The sequence below is a fragment of the Cololabis saira genome, chromosome 12, assembly GCF_033807715.1.
Source record: "Cololabis saira isolate AMF1-May2022 chromosome 12, fColSai1.1, whole genome shotgun sequence".
NCBI classification, from domain to species: domain Eukaryota; kingdom Metazoa; phylum Chordata; class Actinopteri; order Beloniformes; family Belonidae; genus Cololabis; species Cololabis saira.
Genome location: NC_084598.1, coordinates 34,610,257 through 34,629,115, shown reverse-complemented (window position 1 = coordinate 34,629,115; position 18,859 = coordinate 34,610,257). Strand labels below are relative to the sequence as shown.

Sequence of the window (18,859 nt, the reverse complement as noted above, 5' to 3'; positions counted from 1 at the left end):
GTAAATCTGGTCGCAGCACTGCTTCAACTGTGCGATGCCTTCACGAGGAGCGAACAGGATTTCAAACATGCTTGATTTTCTTGCGACCTCACGATTTGTGATCGGGAGCTCGTCGTGAGGTGATAATCTCTCGTCGTTACCCCACGTACACTGCATCGTGCCTCGTGCAGCGTGACGTGACGATTGGGTCAAAATCGGGCCCGATCAAAAAAAAGTCGCACGACTGGAAAATCGGCTCAAAACGAGCCGATAATCACACAGTGTATGCCCGGCTTAAGTGTGAGTCAGATGAGAGGTATTTGCGTCTTGCTTTGTATCAAGACAGGTGTGAGGAGGCCTCAGGCACTGAGCAATTACACCACAAGTTGCAAGGTAAGATAAGAATAGTGCCCAAACAACATCTGCAGGGCCGAGGGAAGAACCTGTTTTTATTTGAATTTTTTTGTGTGTGTGATATCCTAAAGTGGAAAACTACAGTGGCCCTGAAGTGCAAATCACAACAAAAGAATAATCATAGTGGCAAATCACAAAAATATTCCCAAAATCACAACTTCAATTTAACATGGTAGACTTCTTGTACTTTTAAGGAAATGGGTCCTTGAGACTTTTCAGTGCAGGTCGCCCATGTACATAAAACTACCATTTTTCATGCATGTAGGCAACACTCATACGAGGGGCTACATGATTTTAATTTTCAAGGTGACCCTATTGAGCCATTTTTTCATACCCATTTAAGGCACAATTAAAATACGTTTTGAAGTATGGCAAAGCTTTGACAAAGGCCAGTTTAATTGTGCAAAAAATTTAAGAAAAATAAAAAAGAATACTTAAAAAAAAGAAAAAATACAAATAAAAAAATAAATAAAAATAATAAAAAAATGTAAAAAATTAAAAATGACTGAATACATCTGACACACAATAGAAAGATTTAGAAAGAAAGATTTCCTACAGATACAATAGGGCCTTCGCACTGCAAGTGCTCGGGCCCTAAAAATGTCATAGATTCTGGATTCATTACAAATGAACTGAAATATTGCTAGCCTTTTATTATTTTAATATTGCTGATCATGGCTTACAGCTTAAGAAAACTCAAATATCCTATCTAAAAAAATTAGAATATTCTGGGAATCTTAATCTTAAACTGTAACTTAATTGCATAACAGAAAATAAAGAACTTCAGCACAATATAGAGGGACAGTCTACCCTAGAACATATGAACGAGTGAGTTGAATTCTACATGATTCCATCAGTCTTGACGGCGAGAGTCGGCCGGACCCTCACCTGCCAGCCTGATCCCACACCTGCTTTCCTGGTGCGGTACGCCAGGACTCCCCCAGCGCACGCAGCCTTTGAGGCAGATGCACAGATAGGCCCTGGGCGGGCCAGTAAAGACTGAGTGAGACCATTGTCTTACCATATAATCACTGACTTTATTACGGAGTTTTGTCTTTTTTACTATTTTGCCTTTGCTGAGCATTTTAATTGACATCCTCATTTTTAGGGGCCACTGACTCATTATCTGGGGGATAAGTAATTTGATTGTGGGGAGGGGGTTGAAGGGGTTTGGAGTCACCATAGACATTTCTTTGAGACCTACAATGGTGTTGCATGTGTGTTTTGTGAATTTATTATTTAAGTTGCATTGGTTGATGCGTTAATTCTTGATCCTGATTTGGTTTGAAGATTACTTTGTTGCAGTGCAGTGATATACCTAAGTCTTGACATCTGTCACATTCTGCTCCTAGAGGGGAGGCCAGGGTAGCACTAGACCCCCCTGAAATTCGATTGGTCCCCCCAAGTGCCACCCCAGATGATTGACATATCAGGGCACCGTGCACGTCTTGTGGAAAGGAGCCAATTGCGTTTTGAAATCAGTGACTCCTGACTGCTATGTCCCTCCTGTACAGTAATTGGCACTATGTACCACAAAGAGTTGTAATCCACCTCATTAGAATCGCCACAGAAGAGGAAAACTTGAATTAGTGTCAGACGTTATCTTTGATGGAGTGCCTTGAGCCAAATTTGAACTTAAAAATGGCTAAAATCACTTTTTTGTTCAGATAGATCGTTTTGCTACAAGCCATGGGGATCAAGCTAACGTTAACGTTACATCTCATGGCGTCTACAGATCACCACCGTCAATTTCCAATGGCCGCTCCACATTAACGTCTACATGTAATTCGGGTTGCCGCTTATTTACCTGTTTCTGTTTTTGAGTGAATAACTGTGTGTGTGTGTGTGTGTGTGTGTGTGTGTGTGTGTGTGTGTGTGTGTGTGTGTGTGTGTGTGTGTGTGTGTGTGTGTGTGTGTGTGTGTGTGTGTGTGACTAACTGTGTGTGTGAGGGAGTAACTGTGTATGTGAGTAACTGAAAAGGTGTAGGTGTGTGTGTGCATTTACCATTTTTGTTAAAAAAATGTTGCAAAGTTGTTTTTTTTACATTTTTTAACAGTGTCAAACTTAAATTTATATATACACAAATCTCATCGCCTGTGCTTAACACATTTCAACATTTAGAGACTCGGATTGCAATTGATTGTTCGAGAATTAATTGTCATAATCTGTGGACCCCCTGAAATAGTCTTGGCCACCCCAAGGTTAAAAGTCTAGCTCCGCCACTGGGTCCTGCTAGATTTGTATGTACAAATTCAAGCGGAACTTTGGCTTTTTCATCTGCTTCCCTATTTCTGCTCTGAGCAAATTTACCTTCTTGTGCACACTTCACATTTCAGTTTAGACATTTCAGTTTTCCCTTTAATCTGCATCCCCTCTGTAACGCTTTCCAACTTTAACACGTCTTCATAATTACAGTGACCTAAGATTTCATGCCATGTTTGGATATCATAACACCCACGACATTCATCAACATCATCTGTTGTCATCTGTAATAGTATTTAGGTAGAATAGCCTATCAAACACGCATTCTGTCGCATTCTAATTTTGAATGTCTATTAAGAAATGCCAATACCATGTTGGAATACGCCTCAAGATGGTTTCTGACGAACAAGCTTTCCTTGAATATAAATAAATCAAATTATATTCTTTTTAGAAACGAAAAAAAAAACAAAAAACAACAAAACAAAAAATTTTCCCTGAGCAGGATTTAAAGCTCCAAATTAATAATATTGAAATCCAACAGGTTTCATGTGTCAAATTTCTTGGTGTACTAGTGGATGAAAGATTGACCTGGGCAAAACGTATGCAAAAAAATTATGAAATCCTATGGTATTATTAGAAGAGTTTCTTTCTTAGTTAATCAGTCATGTCTCATGATATTATATTATAGTCTAATTTATCCATACTTGACGTATTGCAACATTGTTTGGGGCGCTTCTTATTCTTCGTACCTTAACCAATTATTTTTAATTCAGAAAAGATTCTTGAGAATGATCTCATATTCTTCTCATCAAGCACCTTCTGCACCCTTATTTAGCAAATTTAAATTATTATCAATTTTCTCTATTAACAAGTTTCAAACATGCCTGTTTATGTTTAAGTTCATTCATTTCAAACAAGACATTCCAGGCACTTTTCATAATTTTTTTCTGTTATCATCAGATATTCATTCTTATTCAGTTAGAGGCGGGAAGAACTTTCATTTACCTTTTTGTCGTACCTCCAGTCACCAATCCTTTATCAAATTCCATGGCCCTCAACTCTGGAACTGTTTAGATAGATCTCTTAAGTTAGCGTCATCCTTAAAAATGTTTAGGACCAGCTTGGTGGGGTATCTTTTATCTAGACAAAATTAACAGGCTATTTGTACTGAAATGAAATTGCCATTTCATGGATATTTTTGTTTGTGTACTTATTGTATTTAGGGCCCGAGCACTTGCAGTGCGAAGGCCCTATTGTATCTGTAGGAATTTTTTTTCTTTCTTTTTTCTTTCTTTCTTTATTTCTTCTGACGAAAGGAGGGCCTTTTTGCCCCCCTAAACGTCCCCAAAAAGTCACCAAATTTTGCATGCAAGCCAGGCCTGGCGATAAATTTTAAATTTCATGGTTTGCATTAATGGGCGTGGCAAAATGGCTCAACAGCGCCCCCCGGAAAACTTTGTGCCTCAAGCCCCACAATACAGTTTGACGTACATGCACGAAAATCGCTACACACCTGTATCATGGCACAACTTAAAGAAAAGTCTCTTGGAGCCATGGCCGAAACCGAACAGGATGTCGGCCATTTTGAATAAATTGTGTCATTTTGGCGAAATTTATGCCATTCCTTCGGCAGTTAATTCAGCCCGAACCGTAACGTGTCCCCAAGTGTGTTATACATCAAAATGTGCGTCTCCATCCTGCGAATACACGCATTACTTTTCTCTTTCAAAAGTGTTACCGTGGCGACGCTAGACGCCAACAAGTGCACCCCCCCTTCATCTGATTGGTCAATATTTGATAGTTCTCCAAAAGTCACCAAATTTTGCATGCAAGCCAGACTTTGCGATAAATTTGATATTTCATGGTTTGCATTAATGGGCGTGGCCTAACGGCTCAACAGCGCCCCCTAGAATACTTTTCTCTGCCATAACTTTTGAATGGTTTGACATAGGAAGTTGTGGGTGGTCTCATGGGACTCTGTAATGAGTCCTTAAAGAGCATATTGCAGGTTGGAGACCCCTGTGAATCAATGTGTAGGAAAATAATGTAGGAACTGAATTTTCATTGAAATACGCATAAATATATACTACAGTGACCTCCGGAGTTGTTTTTGTGAGAGTATTTTACTTCCGCATCTGAAAAAGTTGAACCGGAAGTGACGTGACATCAGGGAGCGCGGTGAATTCAACAATAGGAAAAATAATGGATCTTAATGTTAGTTGTGACACTGAAGAGGTTGTGAATGTGTATTCACACCAATATGACAGGCCACAGCCTTATAATTACGAAACCCGTTAGGCCCCCCACGTTCTTTTGATTGACAGCTGAAACTCGCTTTTGAAAAGGCTGATTTATGGGTCTGCGTTACACCAACGCAGACCCTACGGCGTAGGTTACGCGGCGACGCACAGAACGCTGCGTGCGCCGCGTACCCTACACCGTAGGCTACACCGTCGATTTTACGCGGAACCATAAATCCGCCTTTATTCACTGCAGCACTCCTGCTCCGTGCTCCTGAAAGAAACTCCGAAAATAACTCCTTAAAAACGGGTGAGTACTTGTAATCTGTCTACGTTTGTACTTTCTAAACAGAAAACAGGCTTATTATCTTCTCTTTTTTCTGATTAAAAGCATCCGAAATAGCCGGGTATTTTTAAAACCGAATATTTCCCCGTATTTCCCCCCCTTCGTTTATAAAAAATGAGTATCCACATTACATCGTTGTTAAAAAAAAAAAAAACCTTCCACACATAAACGAAGATCTGCGTTTTCGACCACATTTATAAGCATTCCAAACCTGTAGATCATCTGGTCATCCGGCCTCCGGGCCGCCTCTGCGGCGCAGCTCCCCGGGAGCGGCGCCTCATTCTCGGGTAACGAGCTGGAGTCCCCCCGGTGTCCGCTGCGGAGCTGCCGCGTTAATCAACGCAGCCCAGCTGCAGCCCTGCTGCGCGTCGCCGCGTACCCTACGGCGTAGGCTCCGCGTCGGTGTAACGGTGTCAAGAGCAGAGACCATTTATTTAATAAATAGCTTGGAGGACAGATGGTGGATCATCTGCAGTTCTGGATCGCACGTTAGACGTCAGACTCAGAGCAGATTTGTTGTTGTTTTGGAGCATAATGTGACGTTGGAAAACGCAGAACTGCTCTCTGTCTCTGTTTTCAAAAATCTTCACTTTGCCCGGAGTTTTTTTAAACATTCGTTTATTTGCGTTTTCATGTGGATGACTGGTCCAAACGTAGGAAAATATCTTCGGTTTAGCAGATACCCGGCTACGTGTGTATGGGGTCTGGGCAGTCAGATGGGGCAGCTGTGGAGACTGCTCCCTGGTGTGACGTCATATGACGCGGTGTTCGGAAAAAAAAAGCGTTTGTACGAGCTTGGCTAAAATCAGCCACTTTTTCCTCTGAATACGTGCCCTTATGTCTTGTAAAACATATTAAATCCTACATTAACTTCTCACATAGTCATTTTCACATAAGGTCAGGTATCATTTTTGAAAAAATTCTAACCTGCAATATGCTCTTTAAGCTTCGTTGGCCTTAATTAGCCCCGCCCCTTCTTCTGATTGGTTGTCCCGATTTTCTGCTATAACTTTGGAATGGTTTGACATAGAGAGTCGTGGGTGGTGTCATCAGATTCTTTATGGAGTCCTTGACCTTCATTGGCCTGAATTAGCCCCGCCCCTTCTTCTGATTGGTTGTTCCTTTTTTCTGCTATAACCTTTGAATGGTTTGACATAGGAAGTCGTGGGTTGTGTCATGGGACTCTGTAATGAGTTCTTAAGCTTCGTTGGCCTTAATTAGCCCCGCCCCTTCTTATGATTGGTTGTCCCTTTTTTCTGCTATAACTTTTTAATGGTTTGACATAGGAAGTCGTGGGTGGTGACATGGGACTCTGTAATGAGTCCTTAAGCTTCGTTGGCCTTAATTAGCCCCGCCCCTTCTTCTGATTGGTTGTCCCGATTTTCTGCTATAACTTTGGAATGGTTTGACATAGAGAGTCGTGGGTGGCGTCATCAGATTCTGTATGGAGTCCTTGACCTTCATTGGCCTGAATTAGCCCCGCCCCTTCTTCTGATTGGTTGTCCATATTTTCTGACTATAACTTTTGAATGGTTTGACATACAGAGTCGTGGGTGGTGGTAATAATATTAAATAGTAGTGTTTTACTTGTTGGGTTAGGGTTAGGGTTAGTCAAGTGGAAAGGAACAGCTGAGTTATAGCTCACCCAGGGCATTGCAGACTTTAGTGCCAGAGATCGTGAGTTCAAGCCCAGATGTGAGCAGAAATTTTTGTCAGCAGTTTTTGTGTTTTTTTACATCAAAATATGCGTCTCGGTCCTGCGACGACGCACATTACTTTTGTCTTTCAAAAGTGTTACCGTGGCAACGCTAGACGCGAAAAAGCGCTCGTCCCCTTCATCTGATTGGTCCATATTTGAGAGTTCTCCAAAAGTCACCAAATTTTGCATGCAAGCCAAGCCTGGTGATACATTTGATATTTCATGGTTTGCATTAATGGGCGTGGCCTAATGGCTCAACAGCGCCCCCTAGAATACTTTTCTCTGCAATAACTTTTGAATGGTTTGACATAAAGAGTCGTGGGTGGTGTCATGGGACTCTGTATTGAGTCCTTGACCATAATTGGTGAAAATTACCCCCGCCCCTTCTTCTGATTGGTTGTCCCTATTTCCTGCTATAACTTTTGAATGTTTTGACATAGAGAGTAGTGGGTGGTGTCATCAGATTCTGTATGGAGTCTTTCACCTTCATTGGCCTGAATTAGCCCCACCCCTTCTTCTGATTGGTTGTCCCTATTTTCTGCTATAACTTTTTAAGGGTTTTACATAGAGAGTCGTGGGTGCTGTCATTTCTGATATGCTTATGGGGGGCGGTGGACGTGAGTGCGAGGGCCCGTTCATCGCTGCTTGCAGCTTTAATTTTTTCACATGTTCTTTAATAACACTAGTAACTTCTCAAAAACTCTTGTTTTACTTCTGTCTAATCCGGAGACATAAGATTAAACGGATTCACGAATAAGTGTGAGTCAGATGAGAGGTATTTGCGTCTTGCTTTGTATCAAGACAGGTGTGAGGAGGCCTCAGGCACTGAGCAATTACACCACAAGTTGTAAGGTAAGATAAGAATAGTGCCCAAACAAGATCTGCAGGGCCGAGGGAAGAACCTGTTTTTATTTGAATTTTTTTGTGTGTGTGATATCAGCATCCCTGCCCAACATTTAAACTTTGTGGCAACAGCTTGTGTTACTTGATGTATCCTAAAGTGGAAAACTACAGTGGCCCTGAAGTGCAAATCACAACAAAAGAATAATCATAGTGGCAAATCACAAAAATATTCCCAAAATCACAACTTCAATTTAACATGGTAGACTTCTTGTACTTTTAAGAAAATGGGTCCTTGAGACTTTTCAGTGCAGGTCGCCCATGTACATAAAACTACCATTTTTCATGCATGTAGGCAACACTCATACGAGGGGCTACATGATTTTAATTTTCAAGGTGACCCTATTGAGCCATTTTTTCATACCCATTTAAGGCACAATTAAAATACGTTTTGAAGTATGGCAAAGCTTTGACAAAGGCCAGTTTAATTGTGCAAAAAAATTAAGAAAAGTAAAAAAGAATACTTAAAAAGAAGAAAAAATACAAATAAAAAAATAAATAAAAATAATAAAAAAATGTAAAAAATTAAAAATGACTGAATACGTCTGACACACAATAATCTAACAAGCCTGAAAAATGCATTAAAATGCACCACATAAAAAGGCACACTGTAAGAAAAAAAACGCTGTTTTTACGGAAAGAAACTGGCAGCTGTGGTTGCCAGAATAATACTGTAAAAGATACAGCGGATTGTATAACATATTAAAGAACAACCTGCAAATTTTACAATTTTAAACTGTAATCCTTTACAAAATAACATCATACAATTTACATACAAAACTGGTAAATTCAACATCCATTTTTAGCCAAATTAGCATGACTATGCCTTCATTAAAGCTATTTTCTCCTGTACAATTTACGTGCAGCCTTTGCTTATTTTACATCTAATCCCAATACATCTGACACACAATAGAAAGATTTAGAAAGAAAGATTTCCTACAGATACAATAGGGCCTTCGCACTGCAAGTGCTCGGGCCCTAAAAATGTCATACATTCTGGATTCATTAAAAATGAACTGAAATATTGCTAGCCTTTTATTATTTTAATATTGCTGATCATGGCTTACAGCTTAAGAAAACTCAAATATCCTATCTAAAAAAATTAGAATATTCTGGGAATCTTAATCTTAAACTGTAACTTAATTGCATAACAGAAAATAAAGAACTTCAGCACAATATTCTAATTTTCTGAGACAGTCCTGTACATCCAGTTTTCCTTGGGTGTGCAGAGCGTGTCCATGGGGGGGGGACTGCCCCACCCTGCCCTCCCCAGTAACGCCCCCGAGACAGAAATAAAGCCAGTTTTCGAGAACTAAACTCGGGGGAAAATCCACGCACGACCATAACATCTCATCAAGGCTGTATAGAGGATCAAGGTGAGTAGCTATATGTATGATCCCACTAAAATATGAGCCTGCCTGTAAACTTCAACAAACTGCACTGTAAGAAAAGCATGTAGAAATTATCGTAAAAAACTGTGAAATAGCAACGGTGAAGGACCGTAAATGTTACAAATGAAAATCTTTTGTTGACATTGTGTCAGAGTTTGTCTGTCTAACTTGTAATAACTCATTTAATTAAGACATTACTCAAAGAATTCAATGATAGTATGTAGATCTTTATTTCACAACAAAACGCCGCTATTAATACTAAAAAATATATTACACAACACACAATCTTTCAATAAAACAAGCGGAAAAATTCTGTCAAATTACTGTCTTATAATGAGGCTTTTACCGATTAATAATGCCTTTTATTTTGATGTTTTCCCGTGAAATGTAATGGGATTAGATGTAAAATAAGCAAAGGCTGCACGTAAATTGTACAGGAGAAAATAGCTTTAATGAAGGCATAGTCATGCTAATTTGGCTGAAAATGGATGTTGAATTTACCAGTTTTGTATGTAAATTGTATGATGTTATTTTGTAAAGGATTACAGTTTAAAATTGTAAAATTTGCAGGTTGTTCTTTAATATGTTATACAATCCGCTGTATCTTTTACAGTATTATTCTGGCAACCACAGCTGCCAGTTTCTTTCCGTAAAAACAGCGTTTTTTTTCTTACAGTGTGCCTTTTTATGTGGTGCATTTTAATGCATTTTTCAGGCTTGTTAGATTATTGTGTGTCAGACGTATTCAGTCATTTTTAATTTTTTACATTTTTTTATTATTTTTATTTATTTTTTTATTTGTATTTTTTCTTCTTTTTAAGTATTCTTTTTTACTTTTCTTAATTTTTTTGCACAATTAAACTGGCCTTTGTCAAAGCTTTGCCATACTTCAAAACGTATTTTAATTGTGCCTTAAATGGGTATGAAAAAATGGCTCAATAGGGTCACCTTGAAAATTAAAATCATGTAGCCCCTCGTATGAGTGTTGCCTACATGCATGAAAAATGGTAGTTTTATGTACATGGGCGACCTGCACTGAAAAGTCTCAAGGACCCATTTTCTTAAAAGTACAAGAAGTCTACCATGTTAAATTGAAGTTGTGATTTTGGGAATATTTTTGTGATTTGCCACTATGATTATTCTTTTGTTGTGATTTGCACTTCAGGGCCACTGTAGTTTTCCACTTTAGGATACATCAAGTAACACAAGCTGTTGCCACAAAGTTTAAATGTTGGGCAGGGATGCTGATATCACACACACAAAAAAATTCAAATAAAAACAGGTTCTTCCCTCGGCCCTGCAGATCTTGTTTGGGCACTATTCTTATCTTACCTTACAACTTGTGGTGTAATTGCTCAGTGCCTGAGGCCTCCTCACACCTGTCTTGATACAAAGCAAGACGCAAATACCTCTCATCTGACTCACACTTATTCGTGAATCCGTTTAATCTTATGTCTCCGGATTAGACAGAAGTAAAACAAGAGTTTTTGAGAAGTTACTAGTGTTATTAAAGAACATGTGAAAAAATTAAAGCTGCAAGCAGCGATGAACGGGCCCTCGCACTCACGTCCACCGCCCCCCATAAGCATATCAGAAATGACAGCACCCACGACTCTCTATGTAAAACCCTTAAAAAGTTATAGCAGAAAATAGGGACAACCAATCAGAAGAAGGGGTGGGGCTAATTCAGGCCAATGAAGGTGAAAGACTCCATACAGAATCTGATGACACCACCCACTACTCTCTATGTCAAAACATTCAAAAGTTATAGCAGGAAATAGGGACAACCAATCAGAAGAAGGGGCGGGGCTAATTTTCACCAATTATGGTCAAGGACTCAATACCTAGTCCCATGACACCACCCACGACTCTTTATGTCAAACCATTCAAAAGTTATTGCAGAGAAAAGTATTCTAGGGGGCGCTGTTGAGCCATTAGGCCACGCCCATTAATGCAAACCATGAAATATCAAATGTATCACCAGGCCTGGCTTGCATGCAAAATTTGGTGACTTTTGGAGAACTATCAAATATGGACCAATCAGATGAAGGGGACGAGCGCTTTTTCGCGTCTAGCGTCGCCACGGTAACACTTTTGAAAGAGAAAAGTAATGTGCGTCGTCGCAGGACCGAGACGCATATTTTGATGTAAAAAAACACAAAAATTGCTGACAAAAATCTCTGCTCACATCTGGGCTTGAACTCACAATCTCTGGCACTAAAGTCCACAATGCCCTGGGTGAGCTATAACTCAGCTGTTCCTTTCCATTTGACTTACTAGTTTATCACATTTATACCTTATATTTGTAAGGTATAAATATTAGTAAAACACTACTATTTAATATTATTACCACCACCCACGACTCTGTATGTCAAACCATTCAAAAGTTATAGTCAGAAAATATGGACAACCAATCAGAAGAAGGGGCGGGGCTAATTCAGGCCAATGAAGGTCAAGGACTCCATAAAGAATCTGATGACACCACCCACGACTCTCTGTGTCATATACTTGGGAAACAGTTAGGCACCAAATATAATATATTTAATTTTCTCAGATGGTAAAAATAAGAACTTTATTGATCCCACATAGGAGTAATTCATGTCATATTAGAGAACAAGGTAATGCGAAAAAAACAACATATAGCCTATCCCCCCTCACAAAATATATTTTCTCACCAACAAAGCATATTTTACATAAAGTATTTTAAAATGTTCAAGTAAATTTTATATATTTAAATTTTTTCAAATAACAAAATAACATATTTGAACAATTCTTCAGATTTTTTCAGTTCTTTTATTGTCTGAAAAATGGTTCAAATGTGTTATTTTGTTATTTGAAAAAATTTAAATTTGTTTTGTTGATGAGAAAATATGTTTCTCTATTCTTATTTTTGTGAGGGGGGATAGACTATTGTTTTTTTTCGGCATTACCTTGTTCTTTATAGCTGATATAACATGAATTACTGTGGGATCAATAAAGTTCTTATTTTTTCCATCTAAGAAAATTAAATATATTATATTTGGTGCCTAACTGTTTCCCAAGTATATTAGTGCGTGTGTGAATGAATAAATGAGACGTAAAAGGTACATTTCTTACCTAATTTCTTACTCACATAAAAACAATCCTAACCCTAATAATTTATCAGACTCATGTGTGTGACAGCAGAATTTGGGGTACAACTTTTTTATTTACATACAAATGTTTATCATTACGAATACGAATAGTTATAACATGGACACATCTTTTTGGAAGTGATCTTACTCCATAGTCGGACAGTTGAACGAAACGGACTCGCCTTGGTAAGATATTAAGCGTATTTTGGCTTTAAAAGAGAGCTTTAACGTTATGCCTGACTGTGCCTGACACAAGTATTTTAAATTAAATGCATGCAGAGCCACCATGGAGCCCTTTCTGCAAAAGAAGCAGACGTGTTCCTGCAACAGACGACTGTCCTCACTGATCAATACTGCAGATGCAGATCTGTGATATGAGGCTCTCCATGGTTGATGCTGACGGTTTTCAACAAATGATACAGTTCAACCCACAGACCGTCCTGCCATCCAGAACCCATTTCACCCACTTAATGAAGAAAAAATGAGACGTTTTATTAGGGCCCGAGCACCTTCAGTGCGAAGGCCCTATTGTATCTGTAGGAATTGTTTTTCTTTATTCTTCTGACGAAAGGAGGGCCTTTTTGCCCCCCTAAACGTGCCCAAAAAGTCACCAAATTTTGCATGCAAGTCAGGCCTGGCGAAAAATTTGATATTTAATGGTTTACATTAATGGGCGTGGCAAAATGGCTCAACAGCGCCCCCTTGAAAACTTTGTGCCTCAAGCCCCACAATGCGGTATGTCGAACACGCACGAAAATCGGTACACACCTGTATCATGGCGCAACTGAAAGAAAAGTCTCTTGGCGTCATGCCCGAAACCGAACAGGAAGTCGGCCATTTTGAATTAGTTGTGTCATTTTGGCGAAATTTATGCCATTCCTTCGAAAGTTAATTCAGCCCGAACCGTAACGTGCACCCAAGTGTGTTATACATCAAAATGTGCGTCTCCATCCTGCGACTACACGCATTACTTTTCTCTTTCAAAAGCGTTACCGTGGCGACGCTAGACGCCAAAAAGCGCGGCCACCCTTCATCTGGTTGGTTCAGACAGGAAAAAACTTTGCGCCTCAAGCCCCATAATACGGTTTGACGTACATGAACGAAAATTGGTACACTCCTGTATCATGTCGCAACTAAAAGAAAAGTCTCTTGGCGCCATGGCCGAAACCGAACAGGAAGTCGGCCATTTTGAACATTCTGAATTAATTGCGTAATTTTGGAGCAATATATGCCATTCCTTCGAGAGTTAATTCAGCCCGAACCGTATCGTGAACCCAGATGTGTTATACATCAAAATGTGCGTCTCCATCCTGCGACTACACGCATTACTTTTCTCTTTCAAAAGTGTTACCGTGGCGACGCTAGACGCCAACAAGCGCACCCCCCCTTCATCTGATTGGTCCATATTTGATAGTTCCCCAAAAGGCACCAAATTTGGCATGCAAGCCAGGCCTGGCGATAAATTTGATATTTCATGGTTTGCATTAATGGGCGTGGCAAAATGGCTCAACAGCGCCCCCCGGAAAACTTTGTGCCTCAAGCCCCACAATACGGTTTGACGTACATGCACGAAAATCGCTACACACCTGTATCATTTCACAACTAAAAGAAAAGTCTCTTGGCGCCATGGCCGAAACCGAACAGGAAGTCGGCCATTTTGAATAAATTGTGTCATTTTGGCGAAATTTATGCCATTCCTTCGGCAGTTAATTCAGCCCGAACCGTAACGTGCACCCAGGTGTGTTATACATCAAAATGTGCGTCTACATCCTGCGACACCACGCATTACTTTTCTCTTTCAAAAGTGTTACCGTGGCGACGCTAGACGCCAAAAGGCGCGCCCCCCCTTCATGTGATTGGTCCATATTTGATAGTTCTCCAAAAGTCACCAAATTTTGCATGCAAGCCAGACTTGGCGATAAATTTGATATTTCATGGTTTGCATTAATGGGCGTGGCCTAACGGCTCAACAGCGCCCCCTAGAATACTTTTATCTGCCATAACTTTTGAATGGTTTGACATAGGAAGTCGTGGGTGGTGTCATGGGACTCTGTAATGAGTCCTTAAGCTTCGTTGGCCTTAATTAGCCACGCCCCTTCTTCTGATTGGTTGTCCCGATTTCCTGCTATAACATTGGAATGGTTTGACATAGAGAGTCGTGGGTGGTGTCATGGGATTCTTTATGGAGCCCTTGACCTTCATTGGTTTAAATTAGCCCCGCCCCTTCTTCTGATTGGTTGTCCCTTTTTTCTGCTATAACTTTTCAATGGTTTGACATAGGAAGTCGTGGGTGGTGTCATTTCTGATACTTATGGGGGGCGGTGGCCGTGAGTGCGAGGGCCCGTTCATTGCTGCTTGCAGCTTTAATTTCATTTTATCATTTATTTTTTATATAACACAATTGCCTGTCCTTAAAAAAATGGAAAATAATGGACGGAGGTTTATTTATTTATGGATTTATGTCTATACTGACTGATCTATTTGCCTGTCCTTGGTTTTTTTATTTACTTTTTGTATGAACAGCAGCAAAGTTGAATAAAATATCTATTTTTCATTGAAGTACCCTCTTTCTCGTGTTTATTATCATTTGCCACATAATTAAAGCAACCTCATGCTAAATTTAAGAAAAAATTACTAATTATCCGATTAGTCGACTAATCGTTTCAATAATTGGTGATAATAGTTGACTATTAAAATAGTCGTTAGTTGCAGCCCTATTTAAAATGCGTAGTTTTTTTCTAAAATGTTTATTAAAATTGACATAAATTCTCAACCGGTCCATGAGCTTTTTGTTTATACTTCTGCTGGTCCTTGGCACAAAAAAGGTTGGGAACCCCTGCACTAGTACACCAAGAAATTTGACACATGAAACCTGTTGGATTTCAATATTATTAATTTGGAGCTTTAAATCCTGCTCAGGGAAAATTTTTTGTTTTGTTGTTTTTTTGTTTTTTTTTTCGTTTCTAAAAAGAATATAATTTGATTTATTTATATTCAAGGAAAGCTTGTTCGTCAGAAACCATCTTGAGGCATATTCCAACATGGTATTGGCATTTCTTAATAGACATTCAAAATTAGAATGCGACAGAATGCGTGTTTGATAGGCTATTCTACCTAAATACTATTACAGATGACAACAGATGATGTTGATGAATGTCGTGGGTGTTATGATATCCAAACATGGCATGAAATCTTAGGTCACTGTAATTATGAAGACGTGTTAAAGTTGGAAAGCGTTACAGAGGGGATGCAGATTAAATGGAAAACTGAAATGTCTAAACTGAAATGTGAAGTGTGCACAAGAAGGTAAATTTGCTCAGAGCAGAAATAGGGAAGCAGATGAAAAAGCCAAAGTTGCGCTTGAATTTGTACATACAAATCTAGCAGGACCCAGTGGCGGAGCTAGACTTTTAACCTTGGGGTGGCCAAGACTATTTCAGGGGGTCCACAGATTATGACAATTAATTCTCGAACAATCAATTGCAATCCGAGTCTCTAAATGTTGAAATGTGTTAAGCACAGGCGATGAGATTTGTGTATATATAAATTTAAGTTTGACACTGTTAAAAAATGTAAGAAAAACAACTTTGCAACATTTTTTTAACAAAAATGGTAAATGCACACACACACCTTTTCAGTTACTCACATACACAGTTACTCCCTCACACACACAGTTAGTCACACACACACACACAGTTAGTCACACACACACACACACACACACACACACACACACACACACACACACACACACACACACACACACACACACACACACACACACACACACACACACACACAGTTATTCACTCAAAAACAGAAACAGGTAAATAAGCGGCAACCCGAATTACATGTAGACGTTAATGTGGAGCGGCCATTGGAAATTGACGGTGGTGATCTGTAGACGCCATGAGATGTAACGTTAACGTTAGCTTGATCCCCATGGCTTGTAGCAAAACGATCTATCTGAACAAAAAAGTGATTTTAGCCATTTTTAAGTTCAAATTTGGCTCAAGGCACTCCATCAAAGATAACGTCTGACACTAATTCAAGTTTTCCTCTTCTGTGGCGATTCTAATAAGGTGGATTACAACTCTTTGTGGTACATAGTGCCAATTACTGTACAGGAGGGACATAGCAGTCAGGAGTCACTGATTTCAAAACGCAATTGGCTCCTTTCCACAAGACGTGCACGGTGCCCTGATATGTCAATCATCTGGGGTGGCACTTGGGGGGACCAATCGAATTTCAGGGGGGTCTAGTGCTACCCTGGCCTCCCCTCTAGGAGCAGAATGTGACAGATGTCAAGGTATATCACTGCACTGCAACAAAGTAATCTTCAAACCAAATCAGGATCAAGAATTAACGCATCAACCAATGCAACTTAAATAATAAATTCACAAAACACACATGCAACACCATTGTAGGTCTCAAAGAAATGTCTATGGTGACTCCAAACCCCTTCAACCCCCTCCCCACAATCAAATTACTTATCCCCCAGATAATGAGTCAGTGGCCCCTAAAAATGAGGATGTCAATTAAAATGCTCAGCAAAGGCAAAATAGTAAAAAAGACAAAACTCCGTAATAAAGTCAGTGATTATATGGTAAGACAATGGTCTCACTCAGTCTTTACTGGCCCGCCCAGGGCCTATCTGTGCATCTGCCTCAAAGGCTGCGTGCGCTGGGGGAGCCCTGGCGTACCGCACCAGGAAAGCAGGTGTGGGATCAGGCTGGCAGGTGAGGGTCCGGCCGACTCTCGCCGTCAAGACTGACGGAATCATGTAGAATTCAACTCACTCGTTCATATGTTCTAGGGTAGACTGTCCCTCTATGTGGGAAAATAGAGAGCAGTGTTCTCAAACAGATGAGGTGGCCAAGTGGGGGTTCTCTCGAGGTCTGGGAAGGCGAGCAGATATCTCCGTTTCCTGTTCACCCTCCAGCGCGTTGGCCTCTCTCTGCCGTGCGTTGTCCCCCGCGCCACGTCTGTTTCCCCCTTTTATCACTGCTGTCTCCACCTGAGAGCCTTAGTTGCTAGACTCGCCTCACCTGTGAACAGAGAACAACAAGGGAAGACACCCTGTTACACCCGCAAACGTAATAACAGCCCACAAACGTAATAAACCACAAACATAATAAAAATCTGCAGCTTTGAATGTAATAATCCTGCAAATGTAATACAATTCCCACAAACGTAATAAAATTTGCCTACTGCAAACGTACAGTAATACTGAATTTCCTGCAAATGTAATAACTATTACATTTGCAGGAAATTATTACATATGTGGGAAGGTGAAAATCTGTAAATGTAATAACTTTCCACAAATGTAATATCAGACAAATTAATGATCTTTGTGGTTGTTGGTGTTTGTTCTTTCTTTTTTTAATGACGGAGAAGGTGTAGATGTCATTTTGAGGATTTTAACAAGATATTTTTTTTTGTGGAAAAATTATTATTCAAAGAGAAACATTTGAATACATTAAAGGAATCTTTAATGATTAAATTATAATTCATTTTAATAAAAAAAGATAACATAATTGTGATAATCACATTTAAATACAATTATTATTACTATTATTATATTTTATTATTTCTTTTGATTATTTCTTCCCCATATACACACGTATACAAAATCACACATACAATAATATAACTAAAACACACATTGTACGCCCACTAAATGTCTTTAACAGGTTGACATTTTCTTGCCACATATTCTTTAGATTCTTGCCTATTTTCATCTTATCAAGTGTTGTGTATACAAATGAGCAATAAATTCCAGATTTTTTGGAAAATCTTTTATTGAAAAGTGCAAAAAACACAGATTGAGCAAAAACAGGCTAAAGCTCCACTTGCTGCTGAACCAGTGAAAATAAATAAAGAAAAAGAAAAGTGTCCACGGGTGCAAAATCCAGGTAAGGAGGGCAAAAAGCAAAACAAAACACTCAGTGAAGCCTCTGACATCCACTGAGACCAGAAGGGTACCTGTTGTTAACACTATCGACAAACCAAAGTGTGTGTGTGTGTGTGTGTGTGTGTGTGTGTGTGTGTGTGTGTGTGTGTGTGTGTGTGTGTGTGTGTGTGTGTGTGTGTGTGTGTGTGTTATTAATAAGTAAACAAATAAACACCAACAACCACAAAGATCATTATATTGTCTAATATTACATTAGTGGGAAGTGTTGGGCGTCGCCCACGTGAACTCTGGACTTATAAATGTGTATGAACATTTTGTGAATGTGTATATTTGAAACTTTGAAACTGCTCAGCTGAAAATCGGCTGCAATGTGCCCCCTGGTGATCTCGGCCGAGATAGTCTGTTTACGACCCCCACGGCCTAGCTCGAGATAGTAAGTTTACGATACCTAGGAGGGGGGTCAGGCGCAGTATAGCCCCCACAAACCCAGCAGGGTTCCTGCCAGACCTGGAGGAACAAAGGAAAAGACAACGCAAAGGGACCAGGAACAGACTCCCTGGGGTGACGACACCAAGGGGGGTCAGACTCAGTGGAGCCCAGGAAGCTAGCCCTGAAGGGGGGGACTGTCCCTCTCAGTAAAACCGCCCCAAGCCCAAAAGC

The 18,859-nt window shown here is 39.8% G+C and overlaps 1 protein-coding gene across 1 annotated transcript in view; it reads left to right on the top strand.

Moving 5' to 3' along the window:
* Positions 1-9,110: 9,110 nt before the first annotated feature.
* Positions 9,111-18,859, top strand: part of LOC133456563 (carbohydrate sulfotransferase 6-like) — a 31,184-nt gene continuing 21,435 nt past the window's right edge. The window contains exon 1 of the mRNA XM_061735059.1: positions 9,111-9,157. The gene's annotated coding sequence lies outside the window, so the exon portion shown is untranslated. The remainder of the gene's footprint in view (positions 9,158-18,859) is intronic.